Consider the following 26515-nt stretch of genomic DNA (forward strand, 5'->3'; position numbering starts at 1 on the left):
AATGATTGAATCACACTCAATGCAAAGGGATAGCATCCCTCCCCTCCCCCAGTGGAGTTTGATTGCATAAACGTATGGCCAGAGCAGTCCACTGATCATACACAGGCACTTCGGCCAGCCTTCTTTGCAAATAGGAGGTTCTCATTACTATTTTTTGAATATTTAATCACAGGCAAATCACAGACTACTTCATCCCTGAAGTTCTATTGTCAAGGGGAATTCTAGGAGGAAGCCGCTGTATGCAGAGAGGGTATCTGAACATTAACTTTTGCATGTGTTAGAAATATTCTGCATCTCCTGAGTATCATTCCTAAGAGTCATTGCCCTGTAGCCACTACAGTGTATAAGCTTGCTTCTGGATACGCATCTTCCTTGTAAGATCAGGGCAACTGCTTTTATGTTTTCTCAGGACGGCTGACTATGCATATCTTATCATAAAGTAGTACAAGTTAAACAGACAGAACTGCTTCTGTTCTACCATTTGATTCCTGCATCTTTTTATTCTTCCTTGAGCCAGTTAAAAAATAACTTCCATATTTAAGCGAGCGAGAATGGTTTTGCCAAAGCCTCCTCTATTTTATGTCAGCATCTCAATCCATTACTACCAAATTGCTTGTTGTTATGCTTTATATGCAATAAGCCTCCCCAAAAGCTTAATTAACCTCCTTTGCTGCACCGAAATATTACATATTATCCTTAATTTAGAATGCATCACCTTCTATCTGGAGCAAAATTAAGAAGGGGGGGAAAGTTAGCAATAAAGGTAGCCTGAATATATCAATTATTTATATTAACATTCATTATCATACTAAAAGGCAGCACAAAGACCACAGGGAATTGTTGGGTTCATATAATTTCGCTCTAATTATTCCAATTTACTGTAATTAAGTCAGTAGAAAAATCCAGTGAGAGAAACAGCAGTGTCCCTTTTAATGGCAACTGACAGAAATGTTTTTTTATTACAATGTTATTTACGAGAACTATATTTGAGACTGACAAAACACACTGAAGCTACTCTGACTTTCCACATAAACCAAGGATTTCTACATAAACCAAGATTACAAATGGATAATACCTATCTGAATAAAAGGTTTTCATCTGAGAGCTACTAGAGAAAGTCTCAAATAGGAAACCCAAACTGAGGGATGATCCACACAGGAAGATCATAATGTGGAAATATGTGGCCACAGATTAAATGCTTAATGTGGTGTTTTTGGTTAATCCATTCATTGATACAGGCCAGCTTTTGAATGGGGCTTTAGTTACTTGTATTCCAGTCCTGGAGTAGGGGTGTGTCCGAACCAGTCCAGAGGCCATTCTAAAGAATGGCCGAACTGCCGGACCGGTTCGGCCCTGGCTGGTCCGGGTCCGGGTGGGGGGTATTTCTTTAAGGGCAGGAGGGCTTGCTTACCCCTCCCGCCTCTTTGCCCCTGCCAGAGGCCGTATTTTACAGAATAACGGGGCGCTGGAAACCAGCCGCCCCCACCGCCGCCCCCCCCCCGCCACGAGCAGATTAAGCCCCAAACTAATGGTACCACTGCGGCTGCCGCCGCTGTCACCCGCCAGCCCTCCCTCCCTCCCTCCCTCCCAGCCGCCCGCCCGAGTCCTCACCTGATTCTGCCATTGAAAACAAAGAGAGGAGCTACCGAAAAGAGCTCCTCTCTCTATGAAGTTCTGCCGGCTACTGAGCCTTTGCACGCACGCATGCGCGCACCGCAAAGGACGCCGATCACCGGAGGCCCGGTCTACCCGCCGGGAAAAGGCCAGGTAGACCGGGCCTCCGGCCAGTGGGTAGACCGGGCCTCCGGCGATCGGAGGCCTGGTCTACCCGGCCTTTTCCCGGCGGGTAGACCGGGCCTCCGGCGATCGGCGTCCTTTGCGGTGCACGCATGCGCGCGCGCAAAGGCTCAATAGCCGGCAGAACTTCATAGAGAGAGGAGCTCTTTTCGGTAGCTCCTCTCTTTGTTTTCAATGGCAGAATCGGGTGAGGACTCGGGCGGGCGGGCAGCTGGGAGGGAGGGAGGGAGGGCTGGCGGGTGACAGCGGCGGCAGCCGCAGTGGTACCATTAGTTTGGGGCTTAATCTGCTCGCGGCGGGGGGGGGGCGGCGGGGGGGGGCGGCTGGTTTCCAGTGCCCCGTTATTCTGTAAATACGGCCTCTGGCGGGGGCAAAGAGGTGGGAGGGGTAAGCAAGCCCTCCCCGCCCTAAAAGGAAGGCCCCCCTTCGGTGCCGGTCCGGACTGCTCCTGACCGTGCACATCCCTATCCTGGAGTAGAGGCAGGACTAACGAACAGCCAACAGCAAGAGCTAGGAAAAGCAGTCTGCACTTGCCTCTCTGTATATAATATCTATTTCATTAAACTATTAATATTCCTGATCCCACTCCACTGCCTTGTCTTTGCACACCACAGCTCTTCCCCTTAGATTCTGCACTCACCATGCAAGCAAAGTGTTGCTTCATAATATCCTTCAGGGCTTAGACTCTAGACATGGTGAACCACAGGATTGAGTCTTGGGCATGCCAGTCACTACTCGTGATCCAGGTCATACATCTGTATGCTCCATACCTATGACTGGTCCATCACAACAAAGGGTGGGCAGATTGGGTAGATGAGGAGACGGTGTGAACACTTAAGGCTCAGGTCACATGTCATGTTCTACATGAAGTGGGGGCATGTGTGAGCACGGTTCATCCCCACCCTTCATTTAATATGGAGTCTGTGTGGGACACTGTGTGAACTAGACTTACCTGGGCTGTCCCAGCCTCCTCCCTGAAGCCAGTGTGGCTTTTCCACAAAGTGGCATGCCAAAATATTTGAAGACCCTGTGGTGGTCAGAATGCATTAGAAGCACAGGAAAGTATAGAAAGCACAAAAGATTCCTTCTTGGAATGGAAAGATGGGAAAGGCAAGTGAAATTTTGCTGCAGCAAATAAAAGAAAAAAAGAAAGAGGGAATAGAAAAGGTGGAAAAATGAGGAAGCTGGCAGAAGATGCTAAAGGGCTCCACCAGGACCAGGAAGAGTAAAGCAAAATCTGTTTTGTGCATATCCCTACTTCAAAGGAATATGGATTGCACTCTTAAGTCCCCAATCCTACTAAAGTAAGTCATCAAACCCTTTTCAATAAATGGGAATAATTAGCTATTTGTTTTATCTTTTATTTTATTTTCCAAATATTCTATGAACATTTTCAATGCATTGATTATACAGGTTAAGTCACAAGATAATTTTAAGTAAATCCAATAACTTATTAATTTACTGACTAATTTACAGTTGATAAATGAGTTCTATTAGTCTGTTACTGCCATTGCTGCTTGAATAAAATGTCTCATCCAGTATCAGACGATAGTGTCTAGGAAGCCTTCATCGATTTAATTTCAAATCAATGAGATTTAAAAGGCACATGTTCAATTTTACCATAATTTGGTTCTAATAGAATTGTTCCTGTAAGAAGGAATGAGAAAAAAATTAAATGTGTACTGTTTTGTCAACAATGGCTAACGTCCAGAGCAATGAACTGCTGGTGGAGCAAGCAAATTTGCATTAGCACAAGAAATTAGCTTAGCTGCACTAAAAACACGGATTTGCAGAATTACACTGTTCTGTACTATTTGCATAATTACACTATAGTGCTCTTGTGCAAATGTCCCCATTAAAATGAATGAGGCATGCTGCAGTTATGCAACTGCTGAACTAGTGTGTTTGTAGTAGAAAAACACTAGTTGTGCAATGGTTTTGTGCTAGTGAAACATTCATCTGCAAGTGGTTGGCTGCTCTGGCTGTTAACTGAGTGGTAAAGGTAAAGTGTGCTGTCAAATTGGTGTCAACTCCTGGTGTCCACAGAGCCCTGTGATTGTCTTTCATATAATACAGGAGGGGTTTACCATTGCCTCCTCCCATGCAGTATGAAGTGATGCCTTTCAGCATCTTCCTGTATCACTGCTGCCCGATATGGGTACAAGCAGGGATTCAAACTGGCAACCTCATGCTTGCTAGGCAAGTCATTTCCTGCTGCGCCATTCAGTGGCTTTGTTTATTAATTCATATGAAGTTTTGCACGTTCTACTAATACTGATTGAAAAGGTTTCCTGACAAAATTTGAAGGTTCAAGAGGAAATAAATTTAAAATGAGCAACTTCAGGGCTGAGTGAGAAATTTTACAAAAATGTCGAGAGAGGCAGCTTAGTGCTCTTTTGTTGTAACAACACCAACTGTTATTGATCATTTTATTTGTAGGTTATACTGTGCCTTTGCAATGGTGGAAACAGTGGTGGAAGTGCTAGGCCTCTTATGGGTGGCTGGTCTGACTGCCATTTTTGTTCTAGGAATGCCTCTGGAATAATGCAGTGTCATGATAATGCAAATTTATTTATTTATTATTTCTCTGTGTAAACCGCCCTGAGCCATTTTTGAAGGGTGGTATAGAAATAAAATAAAATCATCATCATCATCATCATCATCACCATCATCATACATCACCAAGACCTGGCAATGGCTTAAGAATGGCAACTTGAAGAAAGAAACAGAGGGTTTAATACTGGCTGCACAAGAACAGGCACTAAGAACAAATGCAATAAGAGCAAAAGTAGAAAAGTCCACAACAAACAGCAAGTGCCGCCTTTGTAAAGAAGCAGATGAAACCGTGGACCACCTAATCAGCTGTTGTAAAAAGATCGCACAGACTGACTACAAACAAAGGCATGACAAAGTAGCAGGGATGATACACTGGAACATCTGCAAAAAGTACAAGCTACCTGTAGCCAAAAATTGGTGGGACCTTAACATTGAAAGAGTTGTAGAAAATGAAGATGTAAAAATATTATGGGACTTCCGACTACAAACAGACAAACATCTGCCACACAATACACCAGATATCACTGTAGTCGAGAAGAAAGAAAAACAAGTCAAAATAATCATCATAGCAATACCAGGGGATAGCAGAATAGAAGGAAAAGAAAAAGAAAAAATAATAAAATACAAAGATCTACAAATTGAAATTGAAAGGCTGTGGCAGAAGAAGACCAAAATAATCCCAGCGGTAATTGGCGCCCTGGGTGCAATTCCAAAAGACCTTGAAGAGCACCTCAACACCATAGGGGCCACAGAAATCACCATCAGCCAATTACAAAAAGCAGCTTTACTGGGAGCAGCCTATATGCTGCAATGATATCTATAACAACAAGAAGAACAATACTGATAACAAAATTCTGACATCCCAGGTCCTTGGGAAGGACTCGATGTCTGGATAAAACAAACCAGTTAATAACACCTGCCTGACTGTGTAAACAAGACATAATAATTAATAATGCATCATGATAAGGCTACATCTAACTACTTTCCCCCCCTGCTTGTTTGCAAAAGAGAACCTGCATGCAGAGGATGCGGAAGAAGCTGTAAGGGAAAAAGTTTTCAGGGAACACTAGAGGTGTGCATGTATTGTTTTTTTGCAGTTCAATTTGACCTCTAATCTAATTGCAAACACTTGAATCAATTCATCAAACCAGCCAGCCATTGCAAATAAATAAATAAATCACAATTCGCCCATGGGGAACAATGGGGAACTCAAATCACATTGTTCCCCATGGGTAGGTTCTAGGGATACCAAAGTGGGTTGGGAGGTAGGGTATGATAAGTGCTACCTACCACCCAACCCACAAAAAAACAGGCAAGCAGGTGACTTAACAAAACATTAAACTTTTTTTAAAAAAACCCATAGGATCCTATGGGAGTTTAAATTAAAAATCACCCCCTTGCTCATTTTTTTTGTGGGCTAGGTGGTAGTTAGCACTCATCACGCCGTACCACCCAACCTGCTTGGGTGTGCCGAGGACCTATCTATGGGGAATAATGGGGTGGTTTGACTTCCCCATTGTTCCCTATGGGTGAAACAAGCAGAGCACAAATTTTGCAACCCTGCCTTGAAAAATAACACTGCAGAGAATTAGTACACACAGTCCCTCCCAACCCAGAACAAAACGTTTTGCCAAACACACAGTCGAAAGATGGCCAAAAATGAATCACTAACCCAGAATCCACTGCCAGTCACAGTGTCTGCATGCAGTAACATAATTGGCTCAAGTTGTTCTCTCACACACAATTATGACTCTGTCCTTACTTGAAACCGCTGCCACAGCACAGCAGCACCTTAAGCAGCCCAGCAAACATAGCCGTAAGTTCAGCTACAGCAATGTCTTCAGCCACATTTTGACTGAGTACACTTTGCAATGCAGATTGCAGAGCAGAGCAGAACAGTGAATGCAGCACAAGTTAGTCAAGGCCAGACATGGCGCTCATCACAGCAATCACCAAGAAATATTACACAGACCCATCGTGCTGAGCTGCCACTGTCCATGTCTTGACACAACACCATCTCACAAACAGACCAAACCCCAGCTCAAAGAAGGAAGGAAGGCACTCGAGTTCTGCCTTTGTCAATCTGAGATCCAGAAAAACCAGATAGTTATAGCAGCAAGCAATAGCACAGCATTATATTCAGTGCTAAGAAAAGAAAAGAAGGCACAAAATCAAACCTTCCTTGACTCCTTCCTCCTCTCCTGATGTAAGGGTTCTCTCTGCTTCCCAGTCCCTTTGAATTCATTTGAAATTCCCTCCTTTTTTGTTCCCCCTTTGTCAATGAGATCCAGAAAAACAGTTATTGCAGTAAGCAATAGGTAGCACAGCATATTATACTCAGTGCTCTTGTGAATATTTCTCACCACCCTACACTGCATCCGAGTCTAAGAGTGAGAGGAAAGAAAACATGTTGAATGAGTTCGTTGGTCACACAAGCTTTGTAACTGGTATTAACCTGGATGGAAATGAACATCTTCCAACTATTCTGGCCTTGTGGTAGCAAGCATGACTTGTCCCCTTAGCTAAGCAGAGTCCACCCTGGTTGCATATGAATGGGAGACTAGAAGTGTGAGCACTGTCAGATATTCCCCTCAGGGGATTGAGCCGCTCTGGGAAGAGCAGCAGGTTCCAAGTTCCCTCCCTGGCATCTCCAAGAAAGGACTGAGAATGATTCCTGTCTGCCACCTTGGAGAAGTCGCTGCCAGTGTATGTAGACAATACTGAGCTAGAAGGACCTGTGGTCTGACTCAATATATGGCAGCTTCCTATGTTCCTGTGACCTCTTGTTTGGATCCAATGTTTTCAAACTGTTTGGCTAGTTTAGCAAATTTTAAAGCCATTGACTATGTTTCTTAGTTCCAGAGGGAAACAGTCATTTATTTGGGTGCAAGTACAAATATTAAAATAACCAACAGACCCAATATTTCTAATGTTATTTCTAAAGGGTTAAAATAAATAACATCTGAGCATGTGTCGACAAAGCAGAACCACTGGAGTCTGTCTCTGCTTGATCATGCCACAGCTGCAGTTAGCCCGTATTAAATATCATTTCAATAACAAACATGAGCCTTTGCCACACATTATATTGAATGCATTTACAATCTGTATGCACATCTCTATGCACATAGAGATCCGTATGCATGTACAGTTATTCACAAGTTATGTTCTTGTCCACCCTTATTTTTCTCGGTATGGAGCCCTCATTAGCTTCCAAGGAAGCTCAGGCTCCCTGGAACACAGTTTGAAATGCACTCTTCTACCCAACCTTTGTAGGATAGGGTGAATAATATACAGGATATAATAATGCTTTCATCTTTCAAACACAGTTTCATGCAAACTCAGCTTAATAAACTTCCTTGCCCACTTACAATTGAGCAAACTCAGCTAAAGTAGGGATAGGAAATATAGTACATTTCTCCTATGGGGAGGGAGAAGGACCCCAAAGAGATGAGCTTTACAGTACATTGGGGGGGAAATCTATATCTTCCTTCTCTTAGGATGTAAAGCTAGTAATCAAGGGGGAAAGCTCTTTATCGGCAAGCTCATATTTCACCTGTCAAAAGAAATGAAAAAGGATTTAATTAAATGGCATGATATCTTAAGAGAAAATATATTTCCACATGTTGGTGCCTTATCTTTAGTCTAACCAAATGGAAAGACACATTTTGGAAAAGGATTGTTTATAAGTTGTAATCCATCAAGTGATGCTATAGGCTTCATAACCATAGACCGCGCATATAACAGTTTGTCAAAAGTAGCAAACGCCTCCAATATGTTTCCTGAAAACCAGATGCGCTATAGAGCAGCAGGCTGCCACTCTGTAAATTCATCCTCTGCACAAAAGAAGAGAGATACTAAAGAAAGTGAACCTGTTCCTAAGTAAAAATGGTTGTACCATCCCATCCTGTAAAGTTGCAGCAATGTTTCCGGTGACCACAAGGCCACAGCATTTTCAAGGTGTCTTTTGAAGTTATTGGGTGATCAACAGGTACAGAGCAAGCTCACTGTTTTCCAGGTTGCAGATGTTACCTGGCTACTTTTTCTTTTAATGAGCATTTCCAGGGAAATGCCTCATGTTCGAGCACATGACTTGTGTTATATCATGGAAGCAGAACCTCCAAATTAAAAGAATAGCAGAGCTTCGTCATTCTGAAATGTTAATAAACCAGACTTCAGTTGGCGAAGCATGGGTCTTAGCAAGGCTTAAAGTGCTGTTCTTGGATAAATTCAAGATTAAATTGCAAAGAAAGAAAGAAAATAAAGGGAAAGTGAGTATTTTAAAAGCATTTTTTTGTGGTCGGTTTGTAATGCCTCATAGTAACTAAAACCATGTTACTAGTCTTTTGATAAAACCATCAATACTCATCTGTGACCTTTTTATTGGAAGCAAAGGGTGATATGCCATTGTCATGTACACCTAGACCCTCTCAGTAGTCACTAAGCATGTAGTCATGATAGTCAACATGTAGAATTAGTGAGTTAGCAGTAGACATATATCTGAGGAATAAAATCAGGTGGTCTGGAACCATGGCAAGGACTGGGGGAAGGGAAAATAAAACAAATAAAAGTGGCAGCTTTGTGCGTGTTACATCTAGTTTCTTCATAACTGTTTGAAGAACAGTTACATCATAGTTGCATCATAACCCTAGTCTTAAAAATGAAGATGACATTTGGAACAAGATTGCTAACGTGCAGCCCAATCCTACACAGACTCCTTCAGAAATAAGTCCCACTGGGTTCAATGTGGCTAACTCCCAGGTAACTTTGCATTGGACTGCAGCCTTTCTGTGTGTTCTTTGCTTAAATGTGTATCTCTTTATGACATTTAGTCATTATGAAATGTGTATATGATATTTAGGTTTTATTGCAATTTTAATCTGTTTTTAATTGGTTTTTGATTTTAATTTTAATCTGCTTTTAACTGGTTTTTCATTTTAATTGTTATGTATTTTTTTAGTGTAGTGTAAACTGCCCTGAACCACTTTAGGAAGGGCGGTATATAAATTGAATGAATGAATATGAATGAATGAATGAATGAAATGTGTGGATTTGTTCCATATACTCGAAGAGCATAGGGCTCAGCTACAGATTATTTCTGGAGTAATATAATCAAGCCTGCCCTGTGATAAGCTCTATGAGGATGCTACTGAAATTCCCAGCTACTTACTCAAAAAAAGCTATTGGTGGTTGACATCTCCAAAAATGACCTTATCTGCATCATCCTTCTTTCTACACACAGGCTTGTAGGAATATGACTGCTAGAATATGGTAGGGGATGTGATCATCTCTCAAATGGACAGGTTTATTTATAGCCATTCACCCAGTTAAACGAACTGGGCATAAATATTATAGGTATAAAACTCCATCTCATCAGTACACAGATGAATCCTTAGCACAGCTTTAGACAGGCACAATTACAGAGAAATTTCTCACAGCGATAATCAATTATATCTACCTTCTGTTTGCCCATCCACTAGGGTTGCCTCAGACCTTTGATGATAATCTCTTTTAACTAAAAACATAACAACACAATAATGCAAGCTGTGTGAAAGGAGTTTTCCCCCATTTTGGCATTCTGAACCAAAATAGTCATGATATTAAATAATGATTACTGAAGAACAGGAATGGCCAATCTGAGACCCTCCAACAGTGGTTAGACTGTTAGACTACAACTCCCATCATCCCCAACAGCAATAAATTTATGGAGAGCCCCAGGTTGGCCATCCCTGCTACAGAAAAAAGACTTTGGAAAGGAAGATGACACCTAGCGTGTGTTCACCTTGATCTCTCGTCCTGTGCCTTTAAAAGAAACATAACTTGAAGCTATTGAGCACAGGGGTGGAGCTATAATTGAATGAGTGGGTTCAAAGAACCTGGGGGCCCCAGCTCCTGAGGCACCCACCCACCCACTCCACCCTTCCCTATTTTCTTCATTATCTCCCTCTCTTTGAGGGGCCGCCAGGAAGAAGGGTGAACACAGTCTCTCTCTCCCCTAGCTATGCCCCTGATTGAGCAGATGAAGCTTTTTCTGGGATGGACTGGAAAAAAAATGGGAGAAACATCATGGAAATGTTTGAAACAACTTTAAGGATACATGGAGTTTAGGGCACCCATATCACAACACAGAGAAACTAACATTATTTTTTACAAGTAATGCAACTGTTGCCACTTCTTTCCAGGTTCTATTACCATCCTTAAGCTTCTCTGACAGCACTAGGGAGAGGGGTTTAATGCCTACAAGATCTGTCCACTTCTTGGGCAAGGGTCCCTTGACACTTGTGTTCAACCCCTCCTTGGAAATATATGAACCCTGTAGTAACTCTGAGATATCCCTTGGCTTTGGTGGGCTGTTGTGGCAGCAACAGCAACTGTTCAGTCCTGTAGGAGTCAACTGCATAGAGCAGGCTCCCATGAGGACACTCCAAGGCTCTCAGAGGAATCTAACAGAAGTATCCCCAGCTTATGCAGGAGCTGCAGGTGGCAATGAAAGGGCATGATCTTATAGGCACCACAGATCTCATGTATGTATGTATGTATTTAAAGGTAAAGTAAAGTGTGCTGTCAAGTCGATTTCGACTCCTGGCACCCAAGAGCCCTGTGGTTGTCTTTGGTAGAATACAGGAGGGGTTTACCATTGCCTCCCCCCGCGTGGTATGAGATGATGTCTTTCAGCATCTTCCTATATTGCTGCTGCCCGATATAGTACCAGCAGGGATTTGAACTGACAACCTTCTATTTGTTAGTCAAGTATTTCCCCGCTACGCCACTTCAGGTGACTTATTTACTACTTTCTTATTAGGTGTCTATCCTACCTTTCACCAAATGCCCCCAAAGCAGCTAAAAGGATGAACAAAATCTATATATTTAATTCTCTTAAATGTAACCGTTGCTAATCCCATGTGTGGCAGCTCTCACAAGACTTTGCGAGCAGCTACGGGAACAGGAAAGAAAATAGCGGGGAGCAGGAGGCGGCGGCAGGCAGGCCCGGCCAACGGGAAGAGGAGGTGGTGTTGGGCTGGCCCGGCCTCGAGAAGGAAGAGGCGGAGGCAACGGCAGTGGGCCAGCCCGGCCTCCAGGAGGAGGAGGCCACTGCCTGGAGTGGGCGGGCAAGAGGAGGTGGTGGGCCGGCCACCAGCCAGAAAGCACCAGGGGGGAAGGGGGGAGAGAAGAAGGCCCGCCACCCAGAAAGCACAGGGGTGTGGACCGGCTGGCCAGAAAGCTAGGCACGCCAATGGGGGCGTTGGGGAGAAACAGGCAGTGGTGGTGGGTGGGCTTTCCAGAGGTGCAGATGCTCTGCACCCAGCCCAGCTAGTACAATATAAAATATGCTAAAACATTTTAAAAACTAAATACATCAATCAAAACATCACAGACAGAGAAAACAACCAACAGAAAATCAGCAGCAATCTCGGTAAAGATACTTCCATTCTTGTATTCTGAAGGCCTGGTAGAACAAATGGGTTTTAAATACATTCTATTAAAACCTTACCTGTGTAATCTTCTTCCAGATCTGGCAATTTTCTACATTGTGGGAGAGTTCATTAAAGAAAAAAAAAAATGGAACAGCATTAAAATATAGGACACTCTATCTCTATCCAATCCCAGCACAGCATCCCTCCAGTTATTGTTGTTGTTCTTGCTGCTGCTGGTAGTGGTGTTTACCTCTTTGGATTGTGAGGGCCCCCAATTGGGACAGGAAACCCAATTTTTTCTTCTTTTTCTATGTAAGTTGGTTTGAGAATCCCCCCCCCGCCGCTTTTTTAAATGTGGTAAATACATATTTTTTGTAGTAGTATTCTCCATTCAAAAGTGGTACAGTCCTAGGACAACTCCTTGATTCTGCTAAATGTGTTCTAATTCTCCATCCATGTAGAAGGCTACTAAACATCCCATCCCTAATCTAGTACAATGTCCTCAGGTGAGTGTACCATCTCAATTTCAAAGAGCAGTATTTTCTGAGAAATGTTTTCATATCAAAACTGTGCCCTACATGAAATGTTTGGACATCAGAGGGAAGGCTGCAGTGTTGTTGTTTTTACACAGGATTGCTCCCAAACTGAAACACGACACGCATGAGATCTGATACAGTAATCAGAGGCGTAACTAGGGAAAAAGGTGCCCGGGGCAAGCACTGAAATGGCGCCCCCCCTGCCCCCCAACATACTACATTATACTTAGGATTTTCCTCACAAGTGTCCGCCGCCGCCGCCAGGCCAGGCCACTGACTGGCCGCCAGGCGCCAGCAAAGCAATGGGGGGGGGCGTGGGCGGCACGGAAGGGACCGCTCGTGGGGGAGGGGGCGCCGACGCACTCCCTTAACTGCTGCAGCGCTGCTGCACTGAGCAGGAAACATTTGTATTAACAAAAAATTTAAAAAAAATTTAAAAAAATTTTTTTGTCATGGCGGCGCCCCCCACGTGACCAAAAAATATGGCGCCCGGGGCACGTGCCCCCCTGCCCCCCCTATAGTTACGCCTCTGACAGTAATGTCAGAAGACCGTACCATGTCAATGACTAAATATTCAAATCAGCACTAAGTGCTCCTACAGAGTCCTATCTTTCCAGGAAAAGCAGACCGGAACAAAAAGAAAGCTCATATGGTAGTATGATTTTTTTCCACATTCAAAGCTCATGGAAAGAAGCAGAGAAAAGAGGGTTGTGACATTGACAGCGCTTCGAACAGCACTATGTCTTTTATCGCTAATCTTTAGTCTCAGTTTATGGGTGGCCTATCCCAAGTACCTGGCTGCTTTCTCAAACTTTTATTTCCTTCTGATCGCTACACATAAAAGATGCTGTGTTTCAGCTGGCACCATGCAGACCAATGAACTGCCTGGAATTGATCCATCATGTTCTTCACCAGAGTCACCTCAACTTAGTACTCCGTTTCATAATACATACTTGCAGAGGTGGTCCTACCATGACTGAAGGTGAGGAAACAGTTTCAGGCAACAGATTTTGGGTGTTTTTAGGGTGGCAAACTGATAGATCCGATCCATGGGACAAAATCCCATTCGAAGTTCTCCTGTTCAGGCATTACTGGGACAAATGGGAGTTGTGTAGGGTTGCCAGGTCTAGATGGTGAAAAAGGTCAGCAGGGACAATGGAGGTGGTGGTGGGGGCTCCTTCCACCCTACCCCCCATCCCCACCCCCCACTGGCCTTCCAAAAGTCAGGCCGTTCATGCTGAGACCTGTTTTGGGCCTCTGCGCATGCACGGCCACCATTACAATGACCTCTACATGTTCAAATCACTTGGTGACACAAATGGCCTCTGCACACACGCAGAAGTCATTGTTATGGTGGCTGTGCATGTGCAGAGGCCCCAAACAGGCCACAACATGGCCAGCCTGTCATTTGCGGGGGAGCTGAGGGGGTGGAAGGAGTCCCATGCCAGTGGCTTGTTTTCAAAGGTAAAAGAAAGACTAAGACTAGCTTTTGCCTTACACACCCACCCCTGCATTTACCCAGTTACTTGAAGGATTCTCCTTTTCAAGTATAACCATCAAGCCCTCAAGCAGGTTCCTGAGGTGGGTTTTCAAGCCAGGTTTGGCTTGACTTGACCTCGGACCTGCTCCAGTTTGGTTTGAGGGTGAGCCACCGAGCCAAGCTGGCTCGCACACCCCCAATACCTGCTTCATCCTTGCCCCATACATAAGAACAGCCCTGATGGATCAGGCCCATCTCATCCAGCATCCTGTTTCCCACAGTGGCCCATGAGATGCCTCTGAGAAGCCAACAGGCAAGAGGTGAGGGCAGGCCCAAAGTCCTGGAGGGCTACCTCAGAGAAGATCAGGAGTTATCAGTAGCTCCTCAGCTACTTAATGCCCACCCCTGCTTTCAAAAACACTGGTGTTAAGGAAGCCACTTTCTCTCTTGAGAAGATAATCCCAACCTACTTTACAGGATTCTTGTAAAGATTCCTGAGATAATCTCTATGAAGTACTGTGAACATTAAAGAAAGCCACTGTGTATAGAGATTAGAGCATCAGAGTAAACCTTGTGCCAGTTACCATCTCTTAGCCTAACCTAGTCAAAGACAGAAGAAACTCCTGCTCTGGGTTCATTGAGGAAGAGGAGGTTAAACGTGTTCTTTAATGTAAAGTGTTATAGAAGATTGCAGAGGCCTTATAATAAGTATGAGTGAGCCTATACAGTGATGCATATACTCCTCACTGTTGTTTCCTTAGTAACTTGGCTAGGCAATTTTTCTGTTTTCCCTTCATGTTATTGTGTAGGCAATCTTAAATAGCTCTAGTCCATTCAATGGGGCTGTCCCAGGCCTTAGAGCAGAAATGAAGACCAAATCTATAGCAATTTGTGGTAAATGGCTGTTAGTGCCATTTTAATACACATATTATATTTTGTGATCAACTAGCAGTATCTCAGCCCCTTACTTCGAAATCTACTGAATGTTACTGTAAGGCATGATGTGCGTTTCAGCTGATTGCATGCCTTCAGAAGAAGGAGGAATGTTTAATAAATTAGCAAGTTAATGCATGAGTATAAAGACCCCTGTGGCATATCTTTGCACAATTGAGATGTTTGATTTGAAGACTTCATCGCATTCTATTTTCATGAAACGTTTTCGTTCTTCAAAACCTATGGCACCTCCAAGTAAAGGTATCAAGTAATGACCACCCCCGCAAAGAGAACTAAAGCTATCAATAAAAAATAAGGTTTGTCAAAGTAAGGCCATGATTCTGAGCATGATTAACTTGGAAGTAACTATGGGATTTACTTCTAAGCTACAGCTCAGTAGAACCTGGATATAAATTTAGATGTCTACCAACCTTGTGATTCATGAGTAATATATACATATGAATGGGCTGGGGGGCACATAGTATAAAGGAGAAAGATGCCTTGTACCACATCTTTCACAGAGGAGGAAAGCTGTTGATGGGAACTAAAAACCTTCTCTCTGACATACTAGTTTTATTTTTATGGAAGACAATCATGGTAACCCCATCTATGGTGTGAGTCCAGACCCAGATAGCGTTACCATGTCAGTAAGAAGAGAAGTAGACCAGATTCAAGTTTATGACAATATTTAATTACAGAAAAACACCTTTGGTTTACAGGAGATTGTGCATGGGGCAGCTCCAATTGAGTTCTAAAAAGTGAGGAATTTCAATGGCCCATATTCACGCCATGGGGGCATATTGTACTGGCTTACAAAATCATAACCATGGAAACACAATTTGGCTAGGTCCTCCATGCTCCAATCCACTAGCTGTGTAGGCTGATAGCAACATAAAAATCTGTGGAATAGTGTGACAGTAACTAGGGACGTGAATGAAATGGATTTTGCATTTTGTTTCTAGCTTGAAACAAAATACAGATGGCCAAAGCATTTTGTCAAAACAGGAATCATCAACCCAGTTGTTTAGATGGAACAGTTCAAGTGTTTTGGCTATAGGGAACGATGGGAAAACTCAAAACACCCCATTGCTCCCATGGGTAGCTCTTAGGGACACCAACGTGGGTTGGGTGGTAGGGCAGTGGCCCTCATGGTGCATATAGAGAACCCATGCCTGATTCACCATGACTGATTCAATACCCATATCCTGATATACACATAAATCCTTTCTGAATTCCATTCAGTGGCCATTAATTCAGAGCTGGACAGATCTGAGGGACATTCTAATTTATGCCTGTATTGAGTCACACATGATAAATATTTGCATGTTAAACTCTATTGCATATGATTATTCCAATCAGCTTCAGTAAGACTGGCACATGTCCAAACATTTCATTTATTTCTTATTAATCACATTGAGTTCTGCTATAACACATGCCGTGTGCCCCAATTATCAACAGTTCGATACGCTCAGGCAAAACGAGCCAATATTTCATGCCACAGTATTTTAATTCAGAAAAAACTAACAGGTTTGCAACTGCTGCACCAAAGCCGCTGACAGGTAAATCACATCTAGGGGATGAGTTCAGAGGTTTGGCATCTTCTGATATCAGATAAGAGGGGCTTTTAAGCACCTTCCATAAAATTGTTTTACATCATTGATGGTAGATATTAAATAATAAAAATGTCATCTAAACTATGCCAGGTTAAACACGGGTGATGCATTGTATACTTCAGGGTATGATTAGTCTATCTTTCTTCAGCTTATCAGCTGGCACTGATATCCTTCAATAAAACACTGAAAGCTTGAAAAGGTCAGACCAGTGATGGAAATCAGCAAAATACATTGTGTCAAATGCAACAGCTACTTGGCAGGAACATATAAGTATGGGTTTCTCCTCCGACTCTCTTGTTCCTCTACCACCTCTAAAAGCACAAAACCTACAATACTGATTTTCTCCCACTGTGACATATACTCACAATTCACCCATTTTCTTGGGCTGTGCAGTCTTGTCGGCCTGATAGGAATATTGGACTGATATGCCCACCACAAGGCACTATCAGAAGGACTTCAGACATGACAGTAGGGAGTCCCAACAGTCAGAACTCTGACTAAAATCCCTGCTGTCATTTCAGAACTCTTCCTTCTTCCAAAATTCCTACTGAACTGGCTGCCCTTGACATACTGCATGGTGGAAAGCCACGGAAGTAAGGCGAGGCTTTCAGCTTAACATAAATAGGACCATTCCTCTCCCATGACACTTCCACTGGATTTGTGGACAACCTGGAATCCAAGTTGGAGCGGATACAAGTGATTCTATCTGTAAGTGCTGTGTAAACTAGTCATCGTGGGATACTATTACTAAGGGCTCCTCCCTAATTTCACGGGGACAGTACATAACTATCCTTTACCACTCAGATACCATAGCTCTGTTGAAACTTCACTGGGCAGATGCAGTGGTGGTAGAGAAGTACAATCTCTTCACTGCCATCACCACCGCCATCATCCTTACTGTTTTATTGCCTCTTAACTCCAAAGAAAACCAAGGGGCAGAACAAGATCCACCAAGCAAGAGAGGTTGTTTAGGAATAACTGTGTCTACCAACCAAGTTGACTACTTATACCAAAGGTTAGCCAAAGCAACAAGATCTGGCAACAAAAAACTCCCTGAGGGCCACCTGGAAACTAGGTGGATCCATTGGGAATGAGCCGTCTTAAAAGATCCTCTACTCCTGCAGATATAGCAGTCATGACAATGCCAAACCCTACCAAGTTACCATCCGTCCGTTACAAAGGGATAATTTTAAATGCGCCACTCAGGCCATTGACATGTTGTCCAGCAAAAATCAAGTCCAGAGTGTGCCCTGCTATATAGGTTGCATCAGATATTAACACGCTATTCACATGTTATGTTCAACACTTGTACAAGTGTGCAGGCAAACCTTGTTACTCGTGCAGGTTCCATTCCTTGCCTACTACTGCAGGTAACAAAACTGTGAGTAATGAGGCATTGTGCCTATGGAAAACAGGGGGTTAGGTTCCTGGATGGAAAAAAAGGCAAAAAAGTTAAAAACAAAAACACCCCCCCCCAAAAAAACCCCTACTGCGCCATGCTCTGCAGAGTCTCCTTGTGCCCTCCTTGTGGCCCCCAAACTGTGAAGTGCCCCAACACTGCAAAAAACACAGAAAAATGCCTTTTTAAAAAATAAATGAGCTACAAAATGGCTCCTGCTTACAAATGTTTACAAAATGGCAGCCAGTAGTGATCTCCACGGTCACTTCTGGGCCTCTAGGAACAGTGGATACATGAGTTTTAACCTTTTTGTAACCGCAGATATGAAATCAGATACACGAAAAAATGGATGGTGAGTCCACGGATAGCGAGGTAAATTCCCTGTATATTCACATGTGATGTTGAACACACGTAAAGCAGAACCCTTCCTCTCTGTACCATGCATTTGATGATCCTGTACCCAGGTTCACTTTTAAAATGAACACAGGTACAGTCATTCACACAAAAACATGTACATCTGCACACCTGTACAGCATAATGTCTGAATAGAGGTTCATTTCTTTACATGTCTATCCCCTTTTGCTCCAAGGAGTTCATGGCAGTGTAACGTGGCTATTTTTATCTTCACAACAACGTTTGTGAGGTAGGGTAGGTTGAGAGGTAAGTGACTGATCCAAAGTCACCCCCGGGTTTCTTGGCTGAATGGGCATTTGAACCCAGGTCTCCCCAGTCTTTGCCCATAATTCTAACTCAGGGCTGCACAACTTCGTTCCTCCAGCTGTCGTTGGACTACAACTCCCATCATCCCCAGGCACAGTAGCCAATTGTCAGAGATGATGGGAGTTGAACATCTGCAGAAGGGCCAAAGTTATTCAGCTCTGTTCTAACCACTGTACTTAACATGTTTATTTTGAAAGAACAACATAGCCCTGTGATCTTTCGGCTTATCCACTGGGATCAATACAATCCCAATCTTTTCTGCAATACATTTCCTGACCAGTATCATGGCATTTCATAACCTAAGAGTTATGGGGAAGTTACTTGTATCCACTCTCTACTTCCTTTTTCTCAACATAAATTCTGACTGGATGGGCGAAAGGAAATTGCACTCCCCTCAGCTCTGCTGGCAAAGTCTCATCTACTGCAAGAGAAAGATGTATCACCAGCTCTTCTGATTATAAGCAGCAGGAAGCCTTCGCTCCACCAGTGAGTTGTGTCTGCCCTTCAGCGTGATCTGTAGATTAGAAAGGACATAGCCAAATGGAATGTTGTTATTAACAATGCCGTATAGTTTGTTTATTAATTTCATTACTATACACCAATAACTCAAGTATGTCTGTGTCTGATGAGTTACGCCTATGTGTAATTACACTCCACAATGGATTTCCCAAAGTATTTCCTCCAGAATAAAGAAGCAGCCTTTCTCCATTAATAGAGTGTGCTTAGCTTCATCTGCAGTATTTTTCATCATCTCTGACAGCTGACAAATATTTAATGTCCTTGGAGATCTCATTAAATACACAAATTAAACTTTACATTGAATTTATGGCCCAAAGTAGCACTTTTTTGAAATCCATTTTGTAACATGCTGGGGGAGAAAATTCTAAGAGTCTTTAACCCTAAATCAAATAATAATCATGCCTCACATTAGATCTTGGTGGCCATTTTCTATGGGTTTCACCAGTGATTTATCAGGAATGTATGGCTTTTTTTTCCTGCAGACCAATTCTCACCTTTCAGTTCTCATTAGCATTCTGGCTACCTCATAAAACATAATGAACATGATGTTTTACCAAACAGAATAGCAGGGAGTTGTAAATTTTCAGCTGTCTTACAATGTCTTTGGGGGCCTCAAATCAAAAGATGGTTGAAAATAATTTAATCTTTTATTTATTCTAGCATAGGATAATTCAGAAGCTTATTATGGGCAGCTTCACGTGACATGGCAGACTGCTGGTTTGGCCTTGGGAGCATGCATGCACCCGACTTTTGGTGTTAGGACAGACATATTGAGATTGAGCATGTCAATGTGAACCCACTGATCTCAGCATATTCTACCCTACTTGCAGTTTGCAACCAGACATCTGTCACTTACTTCAGATCTGGGTTACAGATGTTGGGTTCTGAACCACAGGTAGGGTAGAATATGCCAAGATTGGTGGATTCGTATGGCATGCCTGATCTCAGCATATCCTTCCCGACTCTGGAAGTTGGGCATGTGTGTATAACCGAGGTTCTGGCCAGCGAAAGTGGTGATGATGTCCGTCATGATGTGTGAAGCGGCTGTATATGTTTGTGACAAATTTAACATCAGTCTAACAAGGCACAAAAGGTTTGGTAATGCAAACTCTAAAAGTAAAAAAATCAAGATGGAAAATCAAATTTTAGGCCTCTTATCAAAATGTTCAAAAGGCTTGGAGGCCCTCAAAAGTAGACTATATCCAAAAAGGATCCTGAAAAACATTCCAGAGCATGGGTTCTCGACCTCTGCCATTATGAAGTCTGAAAGTTCTGAAGGACATCGTTTGACTTCTCCTAAGCATGGAGTCAGATGGGTCAATGGAGACCAAAGCAACAATTGTGTATGACATTATCTGAGGTCCAATTACCTGCTTGATTGTCTCCCAGAATTATAAAGCAATGCAACATGAGGTGAAGTGTATTGTTCCCCATGCAACACTGAGGAGAGGAGAGGGCCAGGGCAGCATTTAAGAACCTGCCATGGTATGTTGCAACTTGTGACCCAGTGTGTGGACACTTCAGGAAGTGGCACTGAGGTAGAGAGGGCCTGTATAAATTAGGCAGGTATCTAAACTCCCAATCTTTTGGGGAGCCCAGTGGAAGAACACTTGACACTCAACTCTGGCCCTGAGGCAAGAAACTCACTCTTCAAGGAAAGAGCCTGATTCTGCTGCCCAAGGTCTTTACTCTTCTGTAAGCTTGTGATGGGGAAGACAAGGAAACAACACCTTGATAGTGACACTGAAATGAAAAATTTATAAAAAGTCTTAGTACTACTGCTCATCACCACCATCACCACAATGACCACCCACCATGGGAAGCCCCACTCAGGCCCCTGCTTACATATTTTCTGCTTTCCCCCCTATATAATAGCCTAAACATATGATGGGCCATGAGGATGAGCTGTTGTATTTCCAGAGACAACTGGATAGGGATTACTGAAGGCCATGTTCTGCGCTCTGTAATTCCACTGCGTTGGCATAATTCCGGTGATGCCATTTATAAAAATGATATCCAGGAAGACTCCAAGCATCTGCAGATCATCAACTGATCAGCATCTCTTTAGTGTCAATCAAGTATGTTGATTTACACCAGTACAAGATTTGATCCTGATGAATGTCAAGGCTCTCTGAAGCTTGAGCTTCAAACAGGAGTGACTTTAAACAATAAATGCAGCCATTTCTCATTTAGTGGAGTCACATTTTGATCAGTCTCTGAAATCTGGTATTCCCATAAATAGTTATTAGATCTCTCACAACATGCTTCCCAATATATATTCCTTTCTCCTAGTAAAATGCACATAGAGACTTGTTAAAATGACACTGTACTCTATGGATGTGACAAACATTTGATTCACACTCTAGCTCATCACAACTACCCCCCCTCCCACAAGTATTGGGTTGAACAGCAGCAAATCACTACATTGTCAGGAGAAAGATTGCTTTCTAAAACATTTGCATTCTGATGTTATTTCCTATTTGGTTCTTTTGTTGGATGAATTCTCCACATAGAAGTTACTGGGTAACATCCGCAGTAAGAATAAGGGGTATATGGGCAAGATTCATATGAATAGAATCAACAGAGAGTAGGGTTGTCGTTGTTTTATTCTTCTCGCATAACTGCAGTTCTGGGTCACCCAATGAAACTGAATGGCATTTGGCAAGAACATATTTCACACAGGCACTTTATTTTATTTATTTATTTATTTATTGTTAAATTTATATATCGCCTTTCATTAAAAATCCCAAGGCGGTTTACAGCAAAAAATTAAACACAAGATGGTAAAAAAGACACAATTAAAATGTTAAGAGAAAAATATTAAACAAATCTGATTAAAAATTTAAAACAAAAGCATAAAAGCAGCAGCTTAAAGAGCAGCAGCAGAGAATCAAATAAATGCCTGGGCAAAAAGCCAAGATTTTACACTCTTTCTAAAAGCTGTGATGGATACTGAGGAGCGAATGGCCACGGGGAGAGCATTCCAGAGTCTGGGGCAGCAACAGAGAAGGCCCTGTCTCGCGTGCATGATAACCAAGCCTCCCTCATTGTCGGCACCTGGAGCAGAGCCCCCTCAGATGACCTCATCAAGTGGGCAGTAACCCTTGGGAGCAGGCAGTCCCTCAGGTATCCCGGGCCCAAACTGTTAAGGGCATTGTAGACCAAGGAAAGTATTTAACACAATACTAGGTTAGCTTATGGAACACCTTGCCACAAGATGTGGTGATGGTTGTATAGAGTGAGCACACAAAATCACACTACTGCAGGGTTAACCAAGGCCATTTATTAATGCAGTTATGATTTCACAAAAATGTTAGTGGATAATAGTCAACTTATCTGAGGCTAAGGTTGCCATCTCCCCTGGATTTCTGGGTAGTGCCCAGATTTTAAGCATGTTCCCCAGCACCCATTAGCTTGCCCAGATTCCCAGCTTTCATTTCAAAAATAAAAAAAGAAACTAAGCTGTAGCCCTTGTAGAATTGGAGTTGTGGAGCAAAATGAGCAGTTACTATTCTGCTCAATCGCTGGACTTAGAGTAAGTCAGATAAAGAATAGGAGGCTGGCTGTTTTTAGCCCACTTTCCAGTAGGCTTATGACATCACCCAGGTGTGTGTGTGTGTGTGTGTGTGTGTGTGTGTGTGTGTGTGTGTGTGTGTTTGCAATGCCTGGATCAATATGAAACAAATTTGGTACAGTTTTAGAAACATAGGGTCACCTCAACAGCACAGTTGCGGTGTCATCCACCCAAATTCAAGATGGCAGATGCATAAATGTTTGAGGTGCAAAAGGGCTAACTTGTGGACCACCTAACTAATTTGAACCAAAATTGGCACAGTTGTAGTGAGTGACACACAAGGGCACCTCAGTGGTATGGTTTGTGATGATGTCATCTACTCCAGTTCAAGATGGTGGACACGTAAACATTTGAGGCACAATTGAGCTAACTTGTGAACTGCCTAACTGAATTGAACCAAATTTGCTACAGGTGTAGGGACACATTGGGATCGCTCAAGGGCATAGTTTGTAATGATGTTACCCACCCTGATTCAAGATGACAAACACATGAATATTTGAGGTGGAAGTGGGAACCGATTTGAACCAAATTTGGTACAGTTGTAGGGATGCATAGGGACACCTGAAACACATAGTTTGTGATGATGTCATCCACTCCAATTCAAGTTGGCAGGCACATGAACATTTGAGATGCAGGTAGACTAACTTGTAAACTGTCTAACTGATTTGGACCACTTGTAGGGATCGTGAAAGGAAAGTAGGCAGATTAGTTCTTAATTAGTTTTTCATCCACTTGTAGGGATGGTGAAAGGAAGGTAGGCAGATTAGTTCCTACTAGAACAACTTGTTTAATTTGCATTAAGCCACTATGAATTCTCCTTGCCCCCTGCTCTTTTCCAGCCTATAGTCATTTTGGTGTTACATTTTATGTGTTTATCTCAGGATGTAAATAGTGACTGTGACAAATAGAACATCTCCAACTCCCAACTATTGTTGGTAGATATTCAGAGCAAAATACAAGTCAACTGGACAGTGCATCAGTTAATTTGCATAATTTGCACAACACGTAAATTATTTGCAGGCTAATTTGCATACCATGCAAATAATATGCAAATTAGCTTGCCTGGATTTGGAGAGCTTGAATATGGCAACACTATCTGAGGCAGGTTTCCAGCCTAGATCTGTACCATGTCATCAGCCCTGAGTCTAGCACCAGACTAGCTCACTGTCTAGCAACAAACCTTAGCATCTTGAAATGTCTCAACTAACTTAACAGGCTGAGGCCCTGTCTTAAAGAAACACTAACTTAATGTTAGTAACGTAACCCCCCCACACACACACACACAATGCCCAACAGGGTGCTAACTGAAATAACTCTTTAAAAGTATTCATCATTGATAGAACTGTCTTCTATGAGCAGTATTCCCTCTTCCTTTTTCTTCCCATGCTCTTTCTTTTCCATCTATTCCTCCATGGTCATGGCTCTTCTTGCTATCCATCATATCTTTTTTTCTTCCTTCTCCTCCCACCCGGCCCCTCTCATCACAGTCTCTGCCCCTGTGATTATGGCCTGCCCTATAACTTTCCTTAACCTTCTTTGGGTGTTTTCTGCTCTCCAACATTCCTGTCCAGAATGTTTCTGGGAGACGTCCTCTGCAAGACTTCCTCTGTACTTGGCAAGACTTTCTCTGAATCTGAAAAGCCAATTCCATGCTTGGAATAATTAGGGATTGAAAATAAAAATGCTAATATCATAATGCCCATATACAAATATATGATGCTGCCTGTATGTGAATACCACATACAGTTCTGGTCACCAAACCTCAAAAAGGACATTATAGAATGGGAGAAGGTGCAGAAGAGGGCAAGCAAGATAATCAGGGGCCTAGAGCACCTTCCTTTATGAAGCAAGACTACATCACTTGGAGTTTTTTAGTTTAGACAAAAGATGACTGAGGGGAGACAGGATAGAGGTCTGTAAAATTATGCACGGAATGGCAAGAGTGGAGACAGAGAAATCTCTCTCTCTCTCTTACACACACACACACACACACACACACAGACACACACACCTAGAACCAGGGGCCATCCCATGAAAATGATTGCAAAGAATTGTAGGACAAAAGGAAGTACTTTTTCACACAATGCATAATTAATCTATGGAATTCTCTGCCACAAGATGTGGTGGCAGTCAACACAACAGGCTGGACAGCCTTATGAATGGCTTAGATAAATTAATGGTGGACAAATCTATCAATGGCTACTAGTCTGAGAGCTATAGGCCACCACCAGCCTAAGAGGCAAGATGCATCTAAATACCAGTTGCAGAGGAGCACCAGCAGGAGAGAGGGCATGTCCTCAGCTCTTGCCTGTGGGCTTCCCAGAGGCATCTGGTGGGCCACTGTGTGAAACAGGATGCTGGACTAGATAAGCCTTGGGCCTGATCCAGCAGGGTTGTTCATATGTGCACCTAGGTTAGTATGGGAACCATTGTCTTCAACCCAGCATTACATAACAATAAGGACTACGACACACAGGGAGAAGAACCACTCCAGTCACCTGAGGTGGTGGTAGACTCAGCCCCCAACATTAGCCCTAACAGTCCAAAATCCTTGGAATCCAAGAACCAGAGCCCGGATTCACAGAATCAGTGCTCCCCAAGCCAGGTTCTCCTGAGATCTCAGGCCTGGTCCAAACCAAGGCCTTGCACTCTCCAGTGCCTGCTCACTGACTTCATGAGGGAAAGATGGATAAGGGGCTCAGCTCTAGACCTGAGGGCTGCTCCTTTAAGGTTTCCCACTCCCCAGCAAGGGGGTGGAGTCTGGAAGGAGTAGTCAGGGTGAGGAGGGATGCCAGTGCTCAGATGGAACTGAGAATTTTGAAATGAGTAGTCTGCTCCCTGACCAGTTAAAGCTCTTCTGGCTGCAACTGGCTTAGCTCTTCATATGTTACAAAGAGTCCACCCAGGAAACTTGGTACTTTGGGTGTCCCTGGAGATGTTGGGATTGTAATGCCAAGTCCCCAAGCATCCTATGTGAAATCAAACCAGCTTCATCCATAACAATAATACATTATGGACTTTCAAATGACAAATTGCAGTTGCAGCTCAGTTGAGAAGCCCTGGAGCCTTTCATTATAAAGTGTAGGTCACAGGTGCTGCTGCTTAGAAGGTGGAATGGGTATCAGTATCAGTAATGGAAATGTCTAGGAGTTCTCCATGAGGGAATCCAGCTCATTTAAATAGACGTCTGGAGGACTGATCTGGAAAGTCCATAAAATGAATTGGCACCTCTCTTTCCACAATAATGGGCTTTAGATCAACTCCAAGGACAGTAAGAAATAGGCTCTTTTCACAGCTGTCACTTATCCACTATATAAGCATAGCCAACAGCTTTGCATTCCTCTTCTTCATATGCAAAGCATCTCAGGTTTTTATAGCAGGCTGTGGGTTGTTGTTTTTTACTCCTTGGCAAAAATTTGCATAATTTATAACATATTAGCCACAAAGCCAAGGATTATTTCTGTGTGCATATTCACAGCTTTCCAGGTGTTTTCTATGGAGAGAAAAGTTTGTTTTACCCTCTGAAGAGTCAACTTCAGGGCTGAAAGTTAAACCTAGTTCTGCCACTTGCAATACAAGCTACTGCCCAGGAGGGATGGTCACACCATCCCCGTAATATAAGACTTTGGGGGGGACCCCAGTTACACACAGTCTTCCATGTGTGAAACTTGGGTTTGCAAGTCATGGCCACAGAATTATGCGTTTTGGAATCCAATGTTTACCAGCCTTATAAGCACAACACAGAATGTTTTCTGAATTTCAGTGATGGTGATGATGGAGAAAAACCTCATTTATACATCTGTTTATTGACTCTGTAGCCATTCAGGGCTGTCTGATCTCCTATTGGACTTTTTAATATGAAAATAAATCCTATTTGACATTCTCTAAAAGTTTTAATTTACAATGGATTACTGCACCCAGTTCAAGATTTTGTGAGATCATATTGAGTGACATATAGTGATAAAATGTGGATTAA

General features: G+C 42.9%; 1 long non-coding RNA gene across 5 annotated transcripts in view; it reads right to left on the reverse strand.

The window, feature by feature from the left end:
* Nucleotides 1-3205: 3205 nt before the first annotated feature.
* Nucleotides 3206-26515, reverse strand: part of LOC128346578 (uncharacterized) — a 112494-nt gene continuing 89184 nt past the window's right edge. For 4 of the 5 annotated variants that reach the window (XR_008317061.1, XR_008317059.1, XR_008317062.1 and 1 more), the window contains 5 exons: nt 20613-20708; nt 17656-18960; nt 11843-11874; nt 9809-9865; nt 5799-7906 (listed from right to left, as the gene is read on the reverse strand). This is a non-coding gene — a long non-coding RNA (uncharacterized LOC128346578). Of the gene's footprint in view, nt 3445-5798; nt 7907-9808; nt 9866-11842; nt 11875-17655; nt 18961-20612; nt 20709-26515 lie in introns of those variants that run through there. The other variant, XR_008317060.1, reaches the window with a different exon arrangement.

Source organism: Hemicordylus capensis, chromosome 2 (genome assembly GCF_027244095.1).
Source record: "Hemicordylus capensis ecotype Gifberg chromosome 2, rHemCap1.1.pri, whole genome shotgun sequence".
In the NCBI taxonomy this organism is placed as follows: Eukaryota; Metazoa; Chordata; class Lepidosauria; order Squamata; family Cordylidae; genus Hemicordylus; species Hemicordylus capensis.